Source organism: Lates calcarifer, linkage group LG8, assembly GCF_001640805.2.
Source record: "Lates calcarifer isolate ASB-BC8 linkage group LG8, TLL_Latcal_v3, whole genome shotgun sequence".
Lineage (NCBI taxonomy): Eukaryota > Metazoa > Chordata > Actinopteri > Centropomidae > Lates > Lates calcarifer.
The window spans coordinates 22,622,264-22,644,960 of NC_066840.1; the positions used below are offsets into that span (position 1 = coordinate 22,622,264).

General features: G+C 39.3%; 1 long non-coding RNA gene across 1 annotated transcript in view; it reads left to right on the top strand.

The window, feature by feature from the left end:
* The window catches only part of LOC127142727 (uncharacterized), a 200,499-nt gene that overhangs the window by 177,277 nt on the left and 525 nt on the right, over positions 1-22,697 (top strand). The window lies entirely within an intron of this gene.

The window sequence follows — 22,697 nt, forward strand, 5'->3', positions numbered from 1 at the left end:
TGTGTATGTGGAGAAAGGTGGCACATAACGTACAAGCTGACGTGTGCACTGCATTAAAGCAAAGGTTCTTCCCTGTGTGCCTTCAGGCTCTTTCCTTCTCTGTCACTGTCAGCGATACCTCGACATCCCTCCCTTGTCATGTGCACAAATCGGGATTCCCTGCAGATTTCATCATGGAAACTTATGAGAGGATGGTATTTTCTTTTTGCTGTGTTGTTTTTTAGTTTTAAGAGCTTGTGGACACTGAGAGTCTTTAGTCCTCATGACTCACAGTTGTAGTTTCAGAGGTTATTTAATTAAAAGGATCCTTCTAAGGATAGTTCCAAGTTATTACAACTTAGGTCTTATTTTTGCACCTCTACATAATCTCCATCAGTAATAATAACACTGTAGTCTCCAAAGTAATGGGTGAGAGCTTGAACAGGGGAACATCACTACAACAAAGTACAATCAGTCAAGAAATGTTCAGATCATCAGCCAGGTTGTAAACAAGATTATCTAAACCACTTTATTTCTTTAAGCTAAAACCGAAAGTGAGTCCAGCTAATACCTCAGTAGACAACAAAACTGAGTGCATACAGCCAAGGTATGTGCTAATTAACATTATAAATTATTGTAACCTGCTAACCATCAGCATGGTAACGTTGTCAAGCCACTGAAATACTAAAATATACCAAAAACAAAAATGAGCAACAACAGGTGTTTGAGGCACCATTCTCCATATTACAAGTCAGTGAACCATCAAAATCATTCTGAAGCTCTAATTTTTAGGTAAAAAGTTACATAATGTTGCTTTAATGAATGAACGCACTAGTCTAAAAGCAGATTAAGACAAGCACCTCAGTAGCAGTGAGGTAATGATATCACTACAGTTTCCATTCTCAAATTCAACAAAAAAATGTCATTGTAAATTCATAACCCCTCTGAATAATTAATCCTAAACCAACAGTGAAAGGCGTTGTACAGTTACATGTCATCTCCAGAAATCTGGGACATGAGAATCGAACCATGAACACTGTAAAACACTTCATAGAGTTTGTGCATCATTAATGACAAATCTGCTGAAGGGAGTGATGAGAGGTGAGCGAGGTGCGTGCTGTTTGTTCCTCTACCTCTGAACAGAACTGAGTTTAAAAATATCATCCTGTTGTGTTTCTGTTACATAACCACCACAGAACGAGTTACAGGCGTCATTCCTCATTCCTTTTCTCTTCTTTTTCTCCATCCTGAGGTTCAGTGTCAGAAACAGGTTTTTATTCCAAATGCTTTTCACTTGGTGTAGCTCAAAGGTTTGACCCACTAAGCGCTCTGTGAAATGGAAATGGCAGCTTCTTTGTATGTACAGGGCAATGACATGACACAGATATAGCGTCTTCTTTAACACATACATCCATGTTTCTTTCCTTTTTTAATTCTGTCTGGGTTTGATACTGATATGGAAGCAAAGAGTGAACAAATACAGAACATAATGTTAGAGTATATGGTTATTCATTTAATAAATGCAGGGTTTTTTGTAAAGCAGCTGGCTTCACGCTCAAATAAGTAACTTATCTCAGTAACTAAGCACACTGTGCTGCATTTATCGAATGTCTGCCCATCTTTATACAGTCCTGAGGGTGAACCTAACCTTTATGAACCACCTGTCGAGCATAAACAGCAGACACAGTTAGTGGCGAGTGTAGCTGAGCACTGAGCAGCTAAAGAGCCAGATATCCTCCTCAGGAGGTGGTAGGGACCAAAATCAGAGCTAAACGACACTCAATACTGGACGTACTGTCCATTTGACTGGTGGCAAACAGACACCATAACAACTTTTTAATGTCATAATATGTCAGTGTTGTGTTTACAGTTTGTTTAAAACATAAATAAGACACAAAACCTAAAACACAGGACTTTCACACAGGAGACTGGAGTTTCATTTCTCATTGCAACCCAGTAGTCATCGTTGTTTCCTTTATCCATGACTGTTCCAACCACACTAAACCTAACCAAGTACTTTTTATAACCTAAACCTAGCCAAACTGAGACCGTCTCACAACATTAACTGTGTGTTTATTATTGTTATCATGACGACAATGCTCCTGCCACTGGTACGCTCCTCTGGGTCGTACCTGAGGGTAGAAACAAGCGACATATGGTCATTTAGTTTGGAGGTCTTGATGTACTTAAGCTAACTAGACAGTGCAGACGCCAAAAATATATTTCAATAAAAACATAAATACAAATTAAATAAACATAATAGTAAAATACAGTGGTATTCTTTAATAGGTCCCTTGTTTTGTTTTCCATCATAATAAAAAGCAAAAATTGTGGGCCGAATCCCACGATTGGTTGGTTTATGTGTAATTGTAAACAGATACAGAATTGCTACAAAAGCCAGTGTGCTTCACTCTAAAATACTTTAATACCAAAATTGGCTGCTTACGATGCTTGGTGGGGAAAAAATGCTTCATTAAATGGGATTCTGTGAAGTTAAACAAATGAATTTTTCTTTTTGTTGCCCATTTCTAACGTTTGATGACCTCCACTCAACGTTTCCTCATGTGTTTAGAGAGGAGCTCCGCTGTGTGCTTTTATGACCGTGATACTGGTTGTTTAAATGACACACACACTCAGCTGAAGCTGCAATTTGTGTTTGCGGTGGCCATAAAGTCAATTAGAGTGAGGTTTCACCAGGCTCTCCTGTTTATTGTACTTCCTCTTTGGGCAAGGAGAGTTTGGTTGATCTGATTCGTAAAGAGTTATCCTGAATTGAAAGTATTTGCTGTTTCCCTCTTTTGAGATATTTTCTAAAAATAAGTGTGTGTCTTTTAAGAAAATAAAAATGTATGTTTGTATTTTTTCAAATTAATAGCTTCACCCGGAGTGGATTCAAGCGTAATGTGGATGAAGAAATTAGAAACAACAGTCAAGTAAAGTAATATACCCCCATTTTTCATAAAGAAACATCCAGCTTTCTAGTCTGTGTCGTCATTTGATACAACAGAATATTAATTTAAGGACAAAACTATCTATTTTGCATTTGTTTTCCTGTCTATATGCACCACTGAGACAGAGATGGAGAAACGACCAAAGCAAAAACTCTTGCGTTACCATTTGCTGAGGTTACACAACCCATGACTCTGTCGCTCTGGTCAAGGCTGCTGATAAACATGAGGGTTTTGGGGGGTTTGCTCTGCAGTGACCTTGCAACAAATGGCTCAATTATCCCGAGGTACCAGCAGACTTCATGCATTCTTTGGTTAACCCCTTGCTGTCACACACAGTCACACACACACTCACTCAAGTGTTCACTGGCCAAGGAGGTCAGAGGTCACTGCACTCTTTACTTTTCTCCTCTCTCTTCCACTTGGACTAATTTGTTGACTTAATGACCACTGCCTCACAGGAGGAGTTGGCTCACAAAGTTATAAGAAGGGCAGTTGAAGTCAAATGTAGTAAGACTTCTCATAAATGCCAGGTAAAGTGTATAGAAGCCATAAAATGCATCATAAAGACTCTTTGCAGTGGTGGATTAAACAAGGACTTCTTTATACTGTGGTGGCTGGTTTCAGGTCTGTGACAGTCAGGGACAGTGAAAACCATCGTCTCGGTGTGTGAAAATCGAAATCTGTTTCATTAGTCTAAACGTCTTTAAATGAAACTTCAGCCACATTTTAAAGTCTCACATACTGTAAGAGGAGTGTGTGAGATGGAATGTGAAATGAAAATCAATCACAAATGCTCCTGCTGTTAAAAATCCCTCCCAGTCTCTCTCCTCCTTTTTTTTTTGTTTCCAGCACTTCTCCTCATCTCCACATGAGATCATTATGGGTCAGTGCAATATTTCGAAACATCTTTTTTATTGTTTTGTAGCAGAGATAACGGCTGTTTTTCACTGATTGTTTACTGTAATGATTTTAATCTAGGCGTTTAAGATGATTCCACCGTTGCACTCATTGTAAATAACATAAGACTATCAGCTAAATGCTTTAAATGCAAATGTAAACACATGGAAATGAGGGATAAAACAGGGAAATAAAACATTTTATCCAATTTACATAATGAGGAAAGCAATCTGAAGTAAATATGCAACATGTAGACACAACTGGGAAACTGAGATTGCTCACAGAGTTGAACTTTATGCTAAAATTAGAGGATGTTTTTCAGAGCCTGTGTTGCAACCCACCCATGAGCTGTGGGAGTTTTTTGAAAGGGTTGCCAGCAGGTTACAGAGGAAAAATTAAATTATTAACACACATCTGTCTTCCCTGCAACCCCCCACAAATTTAACTTCTGCTTTTAAAATTTCTTTAATCATTCCAGGTTATAATAAAACAAGCAATCAGCGATAAGGCAGCTGTGTGAGCATCCCTGCGGCACTAAAATAATACGTATCATATGTCAGACAGGCCGTGCGAAGCCACTCATCCTGAATGTTTAATCATTAGGCCTGTGCATTTGAAGACCTCAACACCATTCACAGATATCAGAAGGTAATGTTTTCTTTTCACTGGCCAGCAATTCAGAAGCTTAAAAAACTTTCATCTTCACTTCACAATTAAACTTGTTTAACCTTTGTTTATAAAAGAATATATACCAATGACTCAAACTAGGCATGGAGACAGAGGGAGAGAGGCCAGCCAGCTCTTAAGCATACAACACAATGATGAGTCAATGGATTGAAATTGGTGACAAATCTTAATCCACAAAGATAAACAACATATGAAGACACTGTGCTGGTGTATTCATGTGTAATAAGTCTCCATAATCAAGAACTGGTGAGAAGGTAGCAGTAACCAGCCTTTTGATTTGTTTTAATTAACTTTATTATCCCACAGGGGAATCGATTTGCAGAATAGGCGCACACAATACACAATAAAAGAACAGAGGAGAATAAAAGAACAATAAAGAAGTAGAGACAGTCAGTGGGTAATATAAGCCTTTTCCTGGCTTCCAAAGAAAAGCAGCACTTTCTGAAATAAAACCCTAACTTCAGTTTAAAAGAAAAACATTCATCAAACACCAAGATGTTTATACCAAGTAAAAAACAACTCTGTTCTCTTTCCCTGTTGATTTGTCATTAGTTCATGTATTAGAAAATAACCTTAGCTTGGTTTTGTCTGCATTAAACATAGGCTTGAGTTGTATGAGCTGAAGACTGTAAGATATCAAACACTAGTTTATGAAGTTCCTGAGTGATATATAAAATCATATCATCAGCATGATGACGTCTTTAAACTGATCAGTGTTTGCTCTGTCTGGACGGAGAGCTCTGACTCTGTTGTTAATTTGTTTTAAAGATGTATTTTGCTCTGTGTGAATTACAGCACCTGAATCTCTTTTGGAAACTCTTCATCATTTGGCATCTTTAATTTTAAGGGGATTTAGTGCTTTTCTCTGTTGCAGCACTGTCAGTTAAATTGGTGTATTTAAAAAAAGTCTTGCTCAGTGTAGCTTTAAGTCCCAAGGTTCACCCACAAAATTGATTTCATTCCCACAAATCCAGCATGTAGCATGGTTCCTGTGTTCCAGTAATAAGAAAGCATTAGTATCAGTTTTGCAGAATGTAAACCTGGAGGCACAATAGCAAGACAACAGGGACTTAACGCCTTGAGAAATATACAAATGATCTGCAACATTTGCAAGCTGCTCTGCTCCCTCCTCTCCATCTCTCCCTGTTACTCCTCCCCTCTCTCCTCCTGAGCGTGCTTCAGCACTCCTCCAATGCATTGCAGAGCAGATTGCTCTGGCAACCTCTTTAAAGGTGGCGATTCACAGCGTGCCACTTCCTTCCCCTCCACAACCGATATGCAATTATTGCCTAAAGTGGGCTCTACGCCGTACCAGGTGCTGAAAATTGTGTGTTTTGTCAGAATGCTATTCATCCAGTATATTGACATTAACTTTTTTTCCCCCCTCACTATGCTATTATGGGCCTTTTAAGGGAATGCACCTATGCAGGACTAAAAAAATCCCTCCAGTTTAAAAAGCATGTGAATTGACATTGATGGTGACGCTGTGGAAACTGCTCCTTTCCTTTTTTCATACGAGAACATAGCCTGTCTGCCTCTATTGTTGTTTCTGTGCTGGGATGGGACAACTAGAAAAGAAGGAGAAAACACACAAAAGACATTGTTTAGGGACATTTCAGGGCCCACAGCCACCTACACCCTGCTTTTATTCAAAGTCTTACTTTTTCCTTTATTTATTTTTTTACCTAAATACAACCCCACACAGTTTCAAACCTTTAACGTTGCAAGTTAAGCTGCAGTTGAGAAAAGAGGAAAGAGTGTGTGTGTTTACTGCTACGGAGAAACCAAAACTATTGTCTGTTCCTTTATGTTTGTTTGTCCATAAGCCAATAACACTTTCGTACATTTTACATTTTGGTATCAAGGCACTGTTTATAAAAGTTGTGACTAATGGTTTTCTTGATATGTAATTCCCTAATGATTAGACTAATTATAAGCCAGTAAATAAAAACAACTGTTGGTTTTGCCAGGTTGTGAAAAATCTGTTTGACCACGCATCTTAAGGAAAACTGCTGCCGAGGATCTATTCCAAAATCCATTTATTAACAACATATCAAGCTTTTATTAATTATTAATGCATGGTTGCCATCTGTGAGTTTATCACCAAGGGTGGCTCCTGTTACAGGACAGTCATTAATGTATTGTTAATATAAAAAGTGTTGATTAGCTGGGGTTTAAATCATCTACGTGTCTTATTATTTTTATAAATGCATGAACATACTTCCTCGTTAGTGGATGTCATTCAGTATTGTCAGAAGTATATTCCTAAGAATCATGTTGAATGTGGGGCACCATTGTGGTCAAGCATACTACAGTCATTTACATTTTACCCATCTGGGTTTTATACAATGCCTTTCCTTTGTATACAGTTTGAAACAACAATGCTGTATTCAGAGATACAGAGACTCTGCAGTGGCTTTTCTATCGCTTGTTTATTTTCTCTTGAGCAGTGGCACCAGCCACCAACACTGGCATGCTGGACGGGGGATACACAGTGGCATTGAGACACTTCTTATATAAAGATTGCTTCTCGTTAAATGGCGAAAAGCCGATTCTTGTTAGAGGAGAGAAAAGCCTCCCTCGAGCTGAATTGAAGAGTGCTCACACAGTGCCCAGATGGCCGAGCCTGTGTGAACGTTGAACAGTGGAAGAGCTGAAGAAATGCCAAGTGAGCTAGGAATTTTGAGTGATGGATGTTTTTTGTCATGAGTTGAGTCAGAAGGTCTGTGTGAATTTCAAGCACTTTCAGGTTTTTGTATGTATCCCTTTGACATCTGGTTATTACAGAGCTCGGCAGATTCAATTTTAGATTGAACAGTTTAGTAAACCAACGTTCATATGCACATGAAAAATCTTGAGTTTATTTTAAAAGGTGGCAAAGTGGCAATAAAACAGAGCACGTGAAGAATGCTATTGCTACATAGCTAACATTAGCATTAACAGCTGTTAACGTACAAAGAGCTTCGGCCATCATTATGTTAACAAGAGGTGAGAATACGTCCTCTGGGCAGCGCTGCTTCTTCATCCTCTCATGTTGGACTGAGGGCAGGAAAAACAGCAGGAAATCCTGTCTTTGCTGGTCTCCAGTGGTTTAACTTCTGACCTCGCACCATGGTCTGTCAATACACGGTGAAATCACTCTTGGGTATGGTTACAAGTGGTTACTCTTTAGGGTAATTGAAAGTGCACCTTTAATCCCAAGTATTTTCACAAAATGAGTGTCCATGTTTTAAACCCTGAATGTTGTTTGTCTCCTTCAACTTGCAAAGTAATTGAATTCATCCACCGTAATGAGTCTCAGCCATTTATTTAATTTAACTGATATTTTGTTGTGCAGAGACACATTAAGTTGATTGAAACACTTTTGATACAGTTTAAAGGATAAATTAGTTGATTAAATTTCACTTTAGGTAAAAACCTCAGAGGATGAGGCATGATGACATTAACACCTGACAGCATTGCAATGCAAGTCATTGTCGATGACAAGAAGAGTGGAGAGCTAATTGTCTTAACCAGCATCCCATCTGCAAAGATGTTGTACCAGTTAATTAGCTATACAACAACACTATAGATAGATATGGCTGCATGAGCCATATACATTAACTTATTACAGTGCCTCCTTCATTCTAAGTTGTAAGCACATTGAATAAGTGTGTCCTGTTCAAACAGTGTGTTTCCAAACAGTTTTAATGCTGGGCCTTCATGAAAAAGTTATAGGATAACTCCATGTCTATCAATTAATCATGTGCACTCAAAAACATGGGAAAATAAGGCCCAGGTTAATATTTAATTGTCCTTTAACTCTTATTTTGGGTGACTTTTTTTTTAATTAATATCTGTCTTTCTCCTCAATTATCATTCCCCATTTTTATTTCACTATAACATACTAAAATGCTATAAAATCCGAAAGAAAGTAAAACAAAATTTCAAGACTCCAGCGAGCCTGATTTTATTTGGATCTGATGGAAAAGCTCAGAAGAGTGATAGAAAACATGGAGGTCAGACTCAGCGAGCTGGCGCACAAGTCAACCTCCACCATGTTCCTCACACCATCTGGTGATGTATTCTGGAGACCTGTGGGTGATATGTTTGAGATGTGTGTGTGTGTGTGTGTGTGTGTGAGAGAGAGAGAGAGAGAGAGAGCATGAATGTGAATACTGTGTGTGTTGATTATGTCAAATGTGAGTTCATGTGTTTGTGCAGGGAGCGAAACCGGGGCATATGGCCTGTGAACCTTATATCAGAATAGACAGAGCTGCTCACATCGCCTGTTAAAACATCTGAGTGAACAAATGAGATTGATGGTTGGTTTCACTTTCGTCTCACTTCTTCACACCTTCAGTTTCTTCTTAAGTGCTGACAAATTAAACCTTCGTACCAATTATAGTCTTTCTTACGTTTATAAATTAAAACATGTAAAGACTATCACAATGAAGGAACACAATGTGATTTAAGTTCCTGGTTGACAAAACTCTTTTCATACAAAATGGATCGTCTACATTTGAGTACGATTAATGCACTGAGGGAGTTGTACTTAACTTTCACTTCCTCCCACAAACTCAACGCCTCCATAATGCACGATTCTGTTATTCTGTTGTGTGTTGAGCTGAAAAATCTCATCAACAAAAACTGAAAAGCTCAGTCTAAAAGCTAAAAAGGAAATAACGAGTAAGTGTAATGTTCTGTCATTTTATTTCATCACCTCTTTATTAAACATAAAGAGGATCTCTGCTTTAATTAGCGAGACGACTCATCTCTTTCACAAACGTGATTTCGCTGTTTTCGCCATAAAAAAGTCACCATAACACAGCCCAGAGCGACAGGCCTGTAAAATCAATGTTCCTACCAGTTGTTGAAAATCAAGATCAATAAGATTTTTTGTCTGAATGGGTCATTAGTTTATCCATCAGTTAACAGAAAATTAACCAGCTAATATTTTATTTATGTTTTATTTCAAGAATGCATAAAATAGATTTACACTTGCTTATGTTTTTGATAGTAAATCATTCTTACAATATTTGTATTATGTATATATATTTGTATATTTTACTATGAAAGAAAAAAAACAGGTAAAAAATGAAATAAAAATAAAAGTGCCAAGAAAGAGAAAGAAAAATAATAAAATGTAAGAGGGAAAAAACTGAAGAAAAAAAACAAGAACAGCAGTGGTAATTAATCATTTTGGCCAAATCTTTGCAGGTTTTAACTTTGTATGTGTTAAATTTAATGTAAGAATTTGCCCTCTTATTTTTACAATTTATCTTGTTAACAAAACCTGCTATTTTAAAATTGTTTTGATCGCAATTTGCAAAAAAAATAACTGACAGACACCTGAAAAATGCAAAAAGCTTTATACACAAAAATCTCATTTTAGAGAAGTTCTGAATAGCATGGATTCACTGATTGTTTAGCAACACTATGTCACATGAGAAAAGAGTGAGAGGTCATCTGACTGTGGGAGTCCTCCATCACAAGTTCGATGTGTGACGGCTCATAAAGCGTCTATTGTCTTACAGCAGCCCAAGAGGCAAAAGACGTCAGCATTACAGTATGAGCTGTCAGCAGTCGCAATCTGTGATTCTCCAGATGGAGATGATGTCCGAGCTGCTAAACGACATCACCCGTTTTCGTCAGTTTCATTTGGGAACTGAAGAACTGGTTGCCCTTGCATCAGCTAGAAACACCTCTGTCTGATCTGACAGCTCAGTGTTAAGTGAGGCTGTTCACGAAGCTAATGTTGACCGTTGAAGGAGGAGATGAGATGAAATCTGTGGTCTCTGGGTCAACATGTTTTAAACAAAACAGCATCTGAAACTCTCCTTTACCCTGCACCTTTCCAAAGTTTGAATTTGGGGCTCCGCATTTTGCTACTTTTCTAAACCAACAAACCGACAAGCACACCCACTTCAGGCGGCAGTTGGCCCAGCATGTGGAGGAGAGAAAGTAGTAGGCTGAAGTATGGTCTCTCAGGCTCTCATTTTTCCTTTTTTTCATTCCTCACATAACTAATTCCTTTACTTTTGTATGTACAAACAAGTGCAACACTATGAAAGCCTTTGAGGAGAGAGTGTACACCATTATCCCCATTTGAACAATTATCACGTCTCTATCACAGCAGGCATTCGAATGTGGCCATTTGGAACAAGTAGAAACACTTTTGCTTTCAGTTGTGGTTGGATGACACTTTTCAAAAAATAGTTTTAGGCATACTTTGCACGGGCATGCAGCACTTTCCGTTGTATGGATGTCTTTGTGGTCCCTTGCAAATGTAGGCAGCGACAAAACTTGGATCACATGAATGTTTGTGGCTATGCAGAGGTGGAAAATATAATCCAAGGTTGGCATTGTTTGGCCTTAGAATGCCTATTGTGGGTCTCTGTATTGTTTGGGACAAGATAATATCCTTTGTTAACAGGGAACCTGGTCTAAAACATTAGTTAAAAAATATATAATTTGTAATTTTAACCCAGAGATGGTTAAGATGATCATATTTATGGGTTATACAAGCTACTTAGGAAAAAAAAAAGCTTTAATTAAAGTTAAAATCCATCTAGCAGTACCAACAAACAAGCCATGAAAGACTCAACTAGAAAAAGGTGATAAAAGGATCTAGGACGCCAATGAACTTCTGGGAATGGGGCCAACAAAACAAAAGTTAAAGGGGCTATTTGTAAGTTTTCTCTGCCACCAAATGTGGTGTCTTGCCAGGAGCAGGTGGTGGTGATGGTCAGTGGCCAAGAGCTTCAACTACTGTTGCATTTATACTACAAGAGGTTAGAATATGCCATGCTTCTTTAGGGCAGTCTGGATGCTACAATGAGTTGCTATCGGAAAGTAACGAGACGGGTTTGGCCAGGGCTAGCTGGCTAGCATGCTAACTCCAGTAGAAGAAAAGAAGTGATACAACTAGAAGAAAAACAAGAGTTAACATTGTTATTGCTTTCCACCACTGGAAAAGTAAAGCAATGAATTTTGCTCATGAACTCAACTGTTAACTAGACTGACAAGTAAACGTTGGTTATTTAGTGATAGCAATAACCAACACTTACCTCCTTTAAAACCTAGATATATTTATCTCTAAACTGTCCATCTGCTAAAATACAATAAAACCCAGACAGCTAGTTAAATCAATAAAAATAGACATAAAAGAAAATAGTCCAAGATGACAAACTTTGGCAAAACAGCAGTGGCAGGTTTCTTTCATTGATACAAGGGTCCAGGATTCATCCTTAGACCTCCCTGGCTCGACTGGCTACTACTTGACTAGGTTACCACTTTTATGTTGTCTCATCGTGCTGGCTTTTCTCCCTACCACAAACTGCATTAGTGACTCAGCATGTTGCTCTTGAAGAGTGTTTCCAGGTGAGGGAATAAACAGGGAGAAAGGAGCTCAGTACCATGAGTCAGGGATGTGATCAAGGACTGTTGCTCTGTCACATATAGTTTAGTTTCATTGCAGAGTTAAGTTTTAAAAACTGAGATATAAATTTTACTGTCATATAAAATGCACTGCAGACTTTAGATATTGATTACACTGTGCAGAATCTGATTATTAAATTACTGTGTCAGTTAATATATTGCATGTGCGGAATACAAATATATGCACTAGAGCTGTGTGGCATTTTGGATAGATCTAGCAAAACATCAAAATATCTCAGCACAAATTATAAGTTATTCTATTCCAGAGACATACAAATATCCAAAGATGTCACTAGTTCACATGACCGTCATATTTCACATGACAATTTGTGTGTGTTGGTCTGTTTGCTGCGGGTTGTCATTAATCAGTCTGTGCTCCAGCAGAAGGAGAAGGAGGGAGGTTAGTCTGAGAATGTGAAGCATTTGTGGTGGGAGAGCAGAGTGATTGGCAGAGCAGCACAGAGAAATGTTGCACTGACAAGAATGAGGCTTTTTATGTGAAAAATGGAAGGGAAATACCTCTTTTTTGTACTCCGTCCCACCTCTGTGGACTCATTGCACGTATACATGATGAAACACACCCACAGGCCCACAGAGGTCTCTGCAGTCACAACAAACAGAGCGGCGGGTGACCCGTGGAGTCGTTAGACGTCTCTGAAATCAGCTGTTCTCGTGTAAAAACGGTCTCCCACTGTTTGTACAATCAGGTCAACCTGGCCGAAAACCCCGTTCGCCAGCTGTGAATTTCCAGATAACATCTCCACCCTCTGTGGAGTCTTCTTACGTTCTGACAGCTGACAGTAAAATCTGACCAAAACTGATGTGCTTCACTTTCTTTCTTTTCTTTTTTTGACACAATGGCAGATGGCCAGTTCTGCCCTGAGCTGTTAGAGGAGCCGGCAAGAGACACAAATCTATATTTTTTAAAACGTTCATTTAACCGGGCACTTAACAAAGAACAAATTCTTGTTTACAGAAATGGCCTGTCAAAATAGCTGCAGGGAGACAGAGACCTCATACGAAACACAGCAGGCTGGAGCACAAGCCTTCTGCTGCCGGATACTGAGCGGCTCCACTGGAGCAGTTTGGGTAATGGTTTGCTCAAGGGCAGCTGGGCAGAGGAGTGTTACTCACTGCCTTCTCCCTGATCTGATTTCCTTCAGGGAATTCAAACGAGTGACTTTATAACTTTACTTCATGGGTCACAAGTTTGTCTCGCGGATGCTAAACCCTTCTCCAAACAGTCATTAACAACATGACAGCAAAATAGCTGCATGGTCATTTGAAGATGTAAAAAATGAAAAATGATTGCAAACTAACCGAGGAAGGAAAGTAGACAGAGGTGTTTTCCAATGTTTCCAAGTTACATGTGATTATAACAATGAATGTCCGGTGGCAGAGAAAATGTGCAAAAGTTCCCTTAAAATTTGTTATGGTGATACTGTTGCTACTTTACATATTGAAGAGAGCAACTTCAGCATTCATTTGACCTCCTGTCTCTGGCCACCTGACAAATGTGGGAGCTTTTATTTGTTCTCCACCAACTGCTTAATTTTGAACCTAAATGCTCCACCATGTAGCTGACTTTGTCTGCTTACTATTTATTGCTGAGCAGTTGTTTACAGTGGCTCCATCGCGTTATTATTTGAACTGACTGAAAACAGATGCTAGCTTGATTAAGTCAAGTCAGTTTTTAATTATATAGCGCCAAATCACAACAGAAATCTCAAAGCGCTTTTCTTATGGAGCAGGTCTAGACCTTTTAAGAGGCATGAGTTGAAAGATACTAACCATGCATAGAGATGAAGGGAATTGAGAGTTGGGTGATAACTCTCTGAGGGTTTGTCACTACAAGCGACCGCATTCACATTACAAATCAGAAACATCAGAATCAGAATACTTTATTTACTTTATTTATACCTTGCAGGAAATTGTTGTGTTGCAGTGCTCCAATATAACAACAATAACAGTAATAATAATAACTCCCACCTTCAAAGTGTAAAGATATAAAAAATATTAAAATTTACCCCATCAGTAATAAAACAGTATGTACATATTTGATATTTACATGCCATTTACAATGAATTACAGGCTGAAATATAAATATATAAAAGAACAGATTACTGCAGCTTTAAATTAACTTGTCTGCACAAGATAAATATTTGATAACTTGTGCATTTGCGCAATATTCACAAAGATTTTTGTAAAATTATTAAAGTCTATAAATGATAACATTGTACTATCACCATAAATAGATAGATATGAAGATAAAAACAAACATCTACAGGTCTAAATCAGTTTCTAGCAGGCAGTGTGAACCAGGTCGCTGTGACAGCTTTAATGCACCAAACAGGAGCATCGTGGCTGGTAAAGAGCTTTCCCCCCTTCGGCCCCTCGCCCTCCTGTAGATAGCAAGTCAACTGTGTCATTGGCCTGCTAATGGGAGGGATCACGCATGGCTGTATAACAAGAGCAGGACAAGCTGTCAGTGGTCCTCTGACAGGTGCAGCTTTCCCAGAATGCCTTGCAGCCGTGCCGCAGAGAGCCGTCGAAGCCCCTAAATCTCCGGCTGCTCTCTGCTGACGAGCCAAACGCATCCATCTCCCACAGACACAAGTAATTAGGTTTTCACCTGGGCCTTACACAGCAAACTGGGAGAATACTCTGCTGCTGCTGCTGCTGCTGCTGCATGCACCGCTCTCACTCGCTTCCACTCTGCATTTCTTTCACCTCCCAAAAAAAGCTACCTCCAGTTTTCACAATGGAGAGGGTTGTTTGTGTCTGTTTGTGAGACACAAGCAAAAAAAAAAGAAAAAAACAAAGAAAAAAAGCCTGAGAGAATGAATGACGATGATGCACAAAACTCCCACAGCTAATAATGATTCGTTACAACAACTGCCAAAACATCTCAGCCAGCAAACGAGTGTGGGAGTGGAGCCCTTGTCATTCAGTCAGGCCCGCTGAGCAAACACATCATCAGAGCAGCAGCTATTTATTTACATAATGCAGTTATATAATGAATATGAAGCCTAATCACATGGCTCACAGCGAAAGCACTTCTGTACAATCCGTCTGATGTTTCTATGTAATTGAAATCAGACATGAGTTTTGATTTGTTTCACATGTATATTTTATAAATATGAGATACGACTCACTTTCCATGAACCAGTTGTGTTCAGCATCTGAGGTAGTATTTAGTTTCTTAATGCAATAATCGTGAGTGACAGAGAGACAGAGTTTATGCAGTTTCATCCCTGTACAGTATATTTAAATATAGTTCTACAGAGATGTAGAACCTCATGTTTACGGCTGACGACACCCAGGTTTCCATCTGGAGTTCAGTTTAGCCAACAGAAACACTTTAGTTAAGATTACAGGAAAATTGGTGGGTAAATATTGAAACATTAATAAGCATTATGTTGTATTTTGATTGCAGATATTGTAGCACAATATATAAAAACATTGTCAATCCACATTTGGCAGCTTTGCAGATTGGTTCATTAAAATGTTTCCTCACAAGAAAACTCAGAGGAGTTGTGTAGCAACAAATGATGTTTATTTTAGACTCTTCTAATGTTAAAATTAAATTTAAATTAAATAGATGGTATTAACTCAGGAAGGTCTGCACTCCCACAGTTTTTATTTTTACATTTATATGCAAGTAAATTTAAGTAAACAACTGTTTTCTTTAAAAGTTAATATCACTCAAACTTTGACAAACCTGCTGGGTCACTTACTGCTGTTTACTAAATCATAATAAAGTATATTGTCTGAGTATCAAACACTCACCTCCTGTAGACTTGAGAGGTTGCTCCTGAAAAGTTTTTTTTTTATCATTCTTCCCTCACACTGAGCAGAACAGATCAATGGCAGAGGAGTGGATGATGCTGAAGGGATGATTTCTATGGACTTTTTGATACGTTTTGACAGTGTTTTTTTCTGAGATGACTTTGCCTGAATCTAAGCTGACTGCAGCTGCCATCCTCTGCAAAGAAAAGACACACCAACTTTTGGTCTTAGTTTTGTTGTGAAAAGTTGGGGAATCTTTTTTTATTTTCTTTTGTTATTTGATACAAAAACCAGTCTAAACCAGCCGTTCATGAAATAGTCACAAAATTTAACCCACTGATTTGTGTAAATGGAAACAAATTTTATTTTTATTTTTTTCATGACAGAGAAAATATTGACTTATATTGACTACAGCACTATTACACTTCTTTAAGTTTACCTTTAAACGCTTACAGCTCTTGGGTAAGCTAAGTGAAAGATGAAGATGTGATCTGGTTTAACACAGAAAAAGTTCACAGTTACTTTACACACAACATGTTTATTTAAATCGAACCAAGCAAAAAGTACTTCTGTTGCCTAAACCTGACCACAGACTGGACTCTGGATGCCGTCCACCTTCAACCACCTCCTCGCGACTTCACTTAGCGCTTCATTCGTTCAAAAAATAAGTTTCCAGTTTGAAAGTATGTGCTGGAGTGTCAAGAAAAAAATGGAAGATTTGTGTCCATGCACACGAATCAATAGATTAAATTTGACTTCTCTGAGAGTGGGTTTGCAAACTTTGCTATACAGTATGACATTACTCCAAGGACTAAAAGTTAGACCTAAACAATACAGATAAATTTTTTACTATGACCAGGTTTTGTGTATATCTCCCAATTATTTTTGTGCTGCAGATTCCTTGCCATGTATCTGGTACTTGGTCTACATTCAGAGCCCAGCTTCAGTTTGAGCAGCTGTCTCAGTTGAAGCTACAGAGGAAAAGACAAGAGGGAACTAGACTAGAGGGAAAGTACTGAGAGGGCCAATATGGATCCTGGATAGCTGTTTATATTCTGACATACTTTTTTAAACACTGGATAGAGAAGGCACGCAATACATGTGTTCTGCCCCTTTGCTTTTTAAGGCCATTCGACATAAGTAGGGCAGCAGGAAGAGACACGGCATTTTTCAAAAGGATGTTTGGAACACACACTCTTGCAGGCCAGAAGTAATGTTTTCGGTTCTGTCGCTGAAAAATGTGAAATGATGCATCTCGCTGTGTGTATTTTCTAGGCCAGGACTGTGCGCCAGATTCACAGCGAGTGCCGCCATGAAGTGGGAACAAATTTATCTTGGCACTCACTGTGCGGCTACAGCAGAGCAAGTCTTCACTGCATCTCCTGGCTGTCGAGTAGTTTCTGCACCACGAAAAAAAAAAAAAAAGAAAATCTTTATCTATCATGGAGTAACACAGTCTGTTTTGTGTTCTGTTTGTGTGTGTATAGGTGTGAATATGTGAAAAAAGTGAGGAAAAAATAACTGTCGGTTGGTGGAGGTAGTCATCCTTAAACTAAACTTGTGAGAAAAAAAAAAGTTTTTGCTATCATAAAGTTTCCAACCACTCAAATTTCCTGTGGTGTGACGTTCCAAGTCTGAGAGTTGACACATGCTGTAGAATGTCAATGTCCAGTGAAAACTTTATGAATAGAAAAAACATCTTGTTTAGCTCCACACAGTTATAAGTTAGTTTACCATTAAGAAGTTGTCTTGAGTCCAAGGACAGTGCTGTGAAATTCTCCAAGACTGGCGTTGCACACCAGAAAAAAACATTAACACAATCTAAACTATCAGATGACAGTGAAACTATCTTAAAACTGATCCTAAAAATCAGACTTTGCAGACATGTAAGGCTTTTACAGCAGCAGCCACAGACACCAGAGTGTGTGGAGAAGGGGGAGGTGCTGAGAAAAGCCCAGTTCTGCCATCTGACAGCCTCCATTAGAGAGAGACTGGGCTGCAGACTGGGGTTAACTGGTGCAGATCAGGCTGATAAAGCACACCAGCAGCTGCTTTCTCATCCACGGTCTGCTCCGCGCAGCACTGCTCAACCACGATCTTTACTGTTCAAATATGAGACACTGTTGAGATGTCTGTTGTTGGTATTCTGTGTGAATAGTATTAACCTAGTATTACTTAAGTTTTCTCAACCACCGAATGTGATTTTGTGCCAGGAACAGGTGGTGGTGATGGTCGCTCACCAAGAGCTGCAGCCATCGTTGTGTTTACAATACAAAAGGGTAGAATATGCCCTTCTTCAGGGCAGTCTGGACGCTAGATGGTTAGCATGCTAACCAGCTGTTCATGCTAACGTTGCCTATGTAGCTCCTTTTATTATTTTAGGAAATCAGTTACTGCCAAAAAGAGACTAAATATATTAAATACCCTGTTTTTTTAATACTAAAAAAAATTACAACACAATAAGTCATTATCAGCTGTCTTGTTCTGTGGATTTATTGTATATGTTCAAGTTTGAGTTTGTGTTGGTGGTGCTCATTTCCTCATCTCTTCATCTCATGTTCATACTACAATATGTCTACCCAGTTCTTCTATTCACTGCTCTGTTTTTCCTTTGCTGCTGACTTCCGAGCTAAATTAGTCCACATTATCAAGCTGTTTCTGCCAAGGTTGAGTGCTAAGACACTGAATTTCAGTAACATTAAGACTAAACCTTGGTAGGCAAATGAGCACGGCGCATGTGAGTCATTACTTTTTCATGTCTATTTATGCAGATTGCAATCGGTTTCACCCATCTCTGTCATCCATATTTCAATGCCTTTGATAGTATAATTGCAGGCTTTGCTGTTTCTATTTTCGAGGCCTCCTCGGACTGTGAAGGCCCAAAGAGAGTATATGAAACCCTGTTTGCACTGCTGGAGCACAGTGGATGGAGAATACATTTGAAAGCAAAATTAGTAAATGTAACTTGTGGTGTTGCTTTTAGATATTACACAACTGTACAATTGTTGTTCAATAAGTTACACAGGCTGTGGTAATCAAAATGTAGCCGATTTTTCGACCAAACTCAGTTTCATATTTAATTCCTCAGCATGCAACAACACAATTATTTCAAGATTTACCACCTTGGAATAATTTTCTGCAGCTTCAAGTGAAATATGAGCACATGTGGTGGAAATGGACTCCCACACAGTGGAGCGAACAAAGCTCTGTCTTCTTACTAAATACAGCTCTGATGGAAAATCTCTGTTGAAATGAAACTGTACAATCCGCAGTGGAGCCCAGCAGTATTTCTTTAAGACAAACCTCTGACATCCATCTGTAATTGTTTCCCTGACTTTTTCAGCTGGGGTGCCAGTGATGAAGTGCCTTATTTCTCTCGGTTTTATTTTTCCTATTTATACGCAGGAAAGAATTTGGAATTACTAGATTACAGCATGAACTGAATCAGAATCACATCCCATTGGCTTTAAAATATTTTTCAACAAAATATCTTTATTTGGAGCCCTTGAAAAGGGTTATCAGAAGAGTAACAAAAAAACACAGCTAAATAAATAATTGAAATAGTGTAATGTGCTCTGTTTTATCCACTTGTCAGTTGAAAACAAGACTCAGGTTTCAAGCTTTTTATTGTCAACACATATAGAAGTGAAATCCAGTTTCTCATTGACCAGCTGGGAGGAGGTGGGAAGGTCCTGGCCAGGGTCCTCACAGCTGGAGGGAAGAAGCTGCTGCAGAGCCTGGTAGGTGAGGTTCTGATGCTCTGGTACCTGCTGCTGGACGGGAGGAGGTGAAGAGGCTGCAGCTGGGGGTGGGTGGGGTAGGTCTTACAGTCTTGTGGTGAAGACAGGTGGAGGGAGGCTCACCTGACTCAGTCGAAGCAGGAAGTGGAGATACTGCTGTGCTCTCTTGGAGCACGTATGAGGTCCAGAGGAGGTCCTTTGTGATCTGTGGTGGCACTGATGGTCAGCTCACGTCTTTCTGAAATCAGTGATAACCTCCTGCATTTTAGGAATGTTTTAATCCTGTGCACCTCTTCTCTGTAAACTGACTCATCATCGTCACTGATAAGGCCCATCAGCAAACGTAATGATTTATGGTTGGAGCTGAAAGATGCAGTGCAGTCATATGTCAGAGTGGGCTGAGCACACAGCCCTGTGGAGTGCCAGCACCTGAAGGCTGAGTTAATGTCAATGTCTGCTGTGTGGCTCGCTTAATCTTACTCATCAGTACTGTCCTGCATACTGCTGTAGCATCACTGTATACATTTTTGTAACAATAGCTGAAGCATTTTAGTTGCAAGTGAGCTGAGTTACGCATTAGCTGCATCAGTCTTTAGTTAGACATTCACACATTTTTATCTGAAGATGCTTAAAGTTACAAAAAAACACACAATCACTAGATAACAGGAGCTGCTGGCGCCATCTTTTCATGCACCAAGTCATGGCCCTGACATGACGTGTCGAGAAAGGATGTGCCCTCTACACGTGGCGAAATAGTAGTCTGTTGTGCTGATTAACATCTCTTCCCTCTCCCTGTTCAACCTTGGATTTTGCCCTTGTTGCGTGTTTGTTTTGACTACAGAGGATCAGATCCTATCTGTGAGGAGACACAATTCTCTCCATATCTTCCAACCTCAGGAGAAAGTCTGGAGCCACTTCTGAAATAACAAAGTACAGTAGAGTTGTAGTCAACACCAAGCGATAAAATAGGAAACACCAAAGTAGCTGTGTGTCATGAACATCAAGGATTTCAAAACAGCTTCGCCTGATAGGTTTCTCGCCCATACAAATCAACAAAGACACTTTTATTTTGCAGCAGGAATTTTCCTCCAAATACATAAAGGCTGAAGCGATAAAACAGTCAGAGGAAAGTATGTCTGTGTATTTCCACTGTGGCAGGAAGAATTACGAGTTCTGCCTTGAAATCAGTAACAACCACACTCAAGACTCACCACAGTAATACATTCACACCTGGTAATTTTAATATGTATGTCCCGTGTTTTCATCACTTTTCCTTCTGCCAGAGGAGATCGAGACTTTTCTTTTTTCGCTGTTTGACTCGACATCTGTTGTTCACGCTATGCTGTGCCTGGCTTTTGTTCTAATCAATACAGATTTTTTTTTTCCTCACACACTGCTTATTGAATGGGAACACTAAGGTGTCTAATCCACCATCCAGATGGCGCAAATGGAAGTCTTTTCTCCTCCTCCTCCTCCTCCTCCTTCATCCTTACCCTACTTAAGAATTCAGCAAGGATCTCATGTTCGCCATCTGCAGGTAGAGCAGTGTCGATGTTTATTTTATAGTGAGTAAAGTTGAGCATTAAAGTTCAATTCTTGACTTTAATAATTTGGCAAAATAGTAGCTTTTTCCAGAGCTTTCAAGCACATCTTCCAGTCTTAATTAGCAGATGACCAGTTGTCATGGTGATGGAGACAACAGCTCCAACTCCATCTGCTGATGAAGACTGTGACATGCATTTTGAAAGCTCAGGAAGAAGCTAACAAATGAACCTTGAATCGAGATTATTTTGCCCACATTTTAAAATAACAGAGTCGTCTCTTTTTCCTGAGGAGGCTCCAGCTCCTTCAGCGTCTGCAGCACCATGCTGTGAATGTTTCATGAGTCTGCGGTGGGCAGCACCATTTTCTGCGCCGTGGTCTGCTTGGGCTGAAGCCTGAGGGTGGCCGACACCAACAGACTCAACAAGCTGATTCAGCCGGCCGGCTCAGCGCAGGGGTGTGGAGCTGGACCCCTCTGCGTGTAGTCACGGAGAGGAGGATGTTGTCAAAACTCCTCTCCGTCAGGAACAACATCTCCCACCCTCCGCTCTGGTTAGCCACAGGCACACGTTCACTCAGAATGACTAAGTGCTCCACTGAACGCCACAGGAGGTCCTTCCTTCCTGTGGTCATCCTGTTATTATACAGTTCCTCTCCTCCCCTGAATTTGCCATCAGTACTGCCATAAAACTACTGTTCATTTAGTGTTGACCCACATTACACTTTTCATTCACTTTACTATGCACATTACAGGTAATTCACCATTAAATTACTCTTAATCTACTTTCCATTTTTGCCTTTTGCCCATATTGCGATTTCGCCTCATATGCTACTTTTGTATCTGTACATTTTCCAATTCACTTACAGTGTATTTATTATCATTACTACTATTATGTAGCCTTTATTTAAGCCCTTATTTATCTTCTTTTTCTTCTGATTTTCTTTTCTTCTGAATTTTTCTCATTCTGTCAAGTGACTGCAAACTCTTAAATGTGTCACTAGAATAATTTTTCCAGTATTTTATTATGATCAATTAATACATTTAAGTTAGAAAATTACTGACTTTGGTTCCCACAGTAGTAGTGCCAAAAATACTGAGTAAAAAATGTGTAGTTGCCTTTTAAAAATTAATATTAATTAAACGCTGGAAAACTTTGGAGAGAAGAATCGACCAAAGTAGGCTTTCAGAGTGTTCGTTTAGAGAGGTAATTGGGTCAGAAGTGCATTTAGAAATCTATTCCTGCTCTGTTAACATTAATATTTGTGTCGTAATGTTTACTGTGATGCATTGGAGGATTCACTCGACCCATAAAATCCTTACATCTTGTAAATCCGCAGCCAGTGAATATGTAAAACCAGTTCAGAGAGGCTGAGAGGAGCAGCAGCAGTTGGAAGATGTAAACAATTGTTACCTGAACTGAACTGACCTGAAATGACCTCAGTCAGTTACATGCAAATAAATATCTCAGTGTGTTTTAAAGTGCCCAGACATGTGGGAGTTACACATAAATCAGATAGTGTCAACTAAGCTGTCAGTCGCAGGGAAACTGACATTCAAATACTTTTCCCGTTATTGTCTCAGCTTTTCTGGCGCTCTTTGTGTTATGCTTTGTGGTCAACCCCACCCGTCCATTACGGAGGTTAAAACAAACAGCAAGAATTATTTCACTCTTACTCTTATAATTGGAAAACG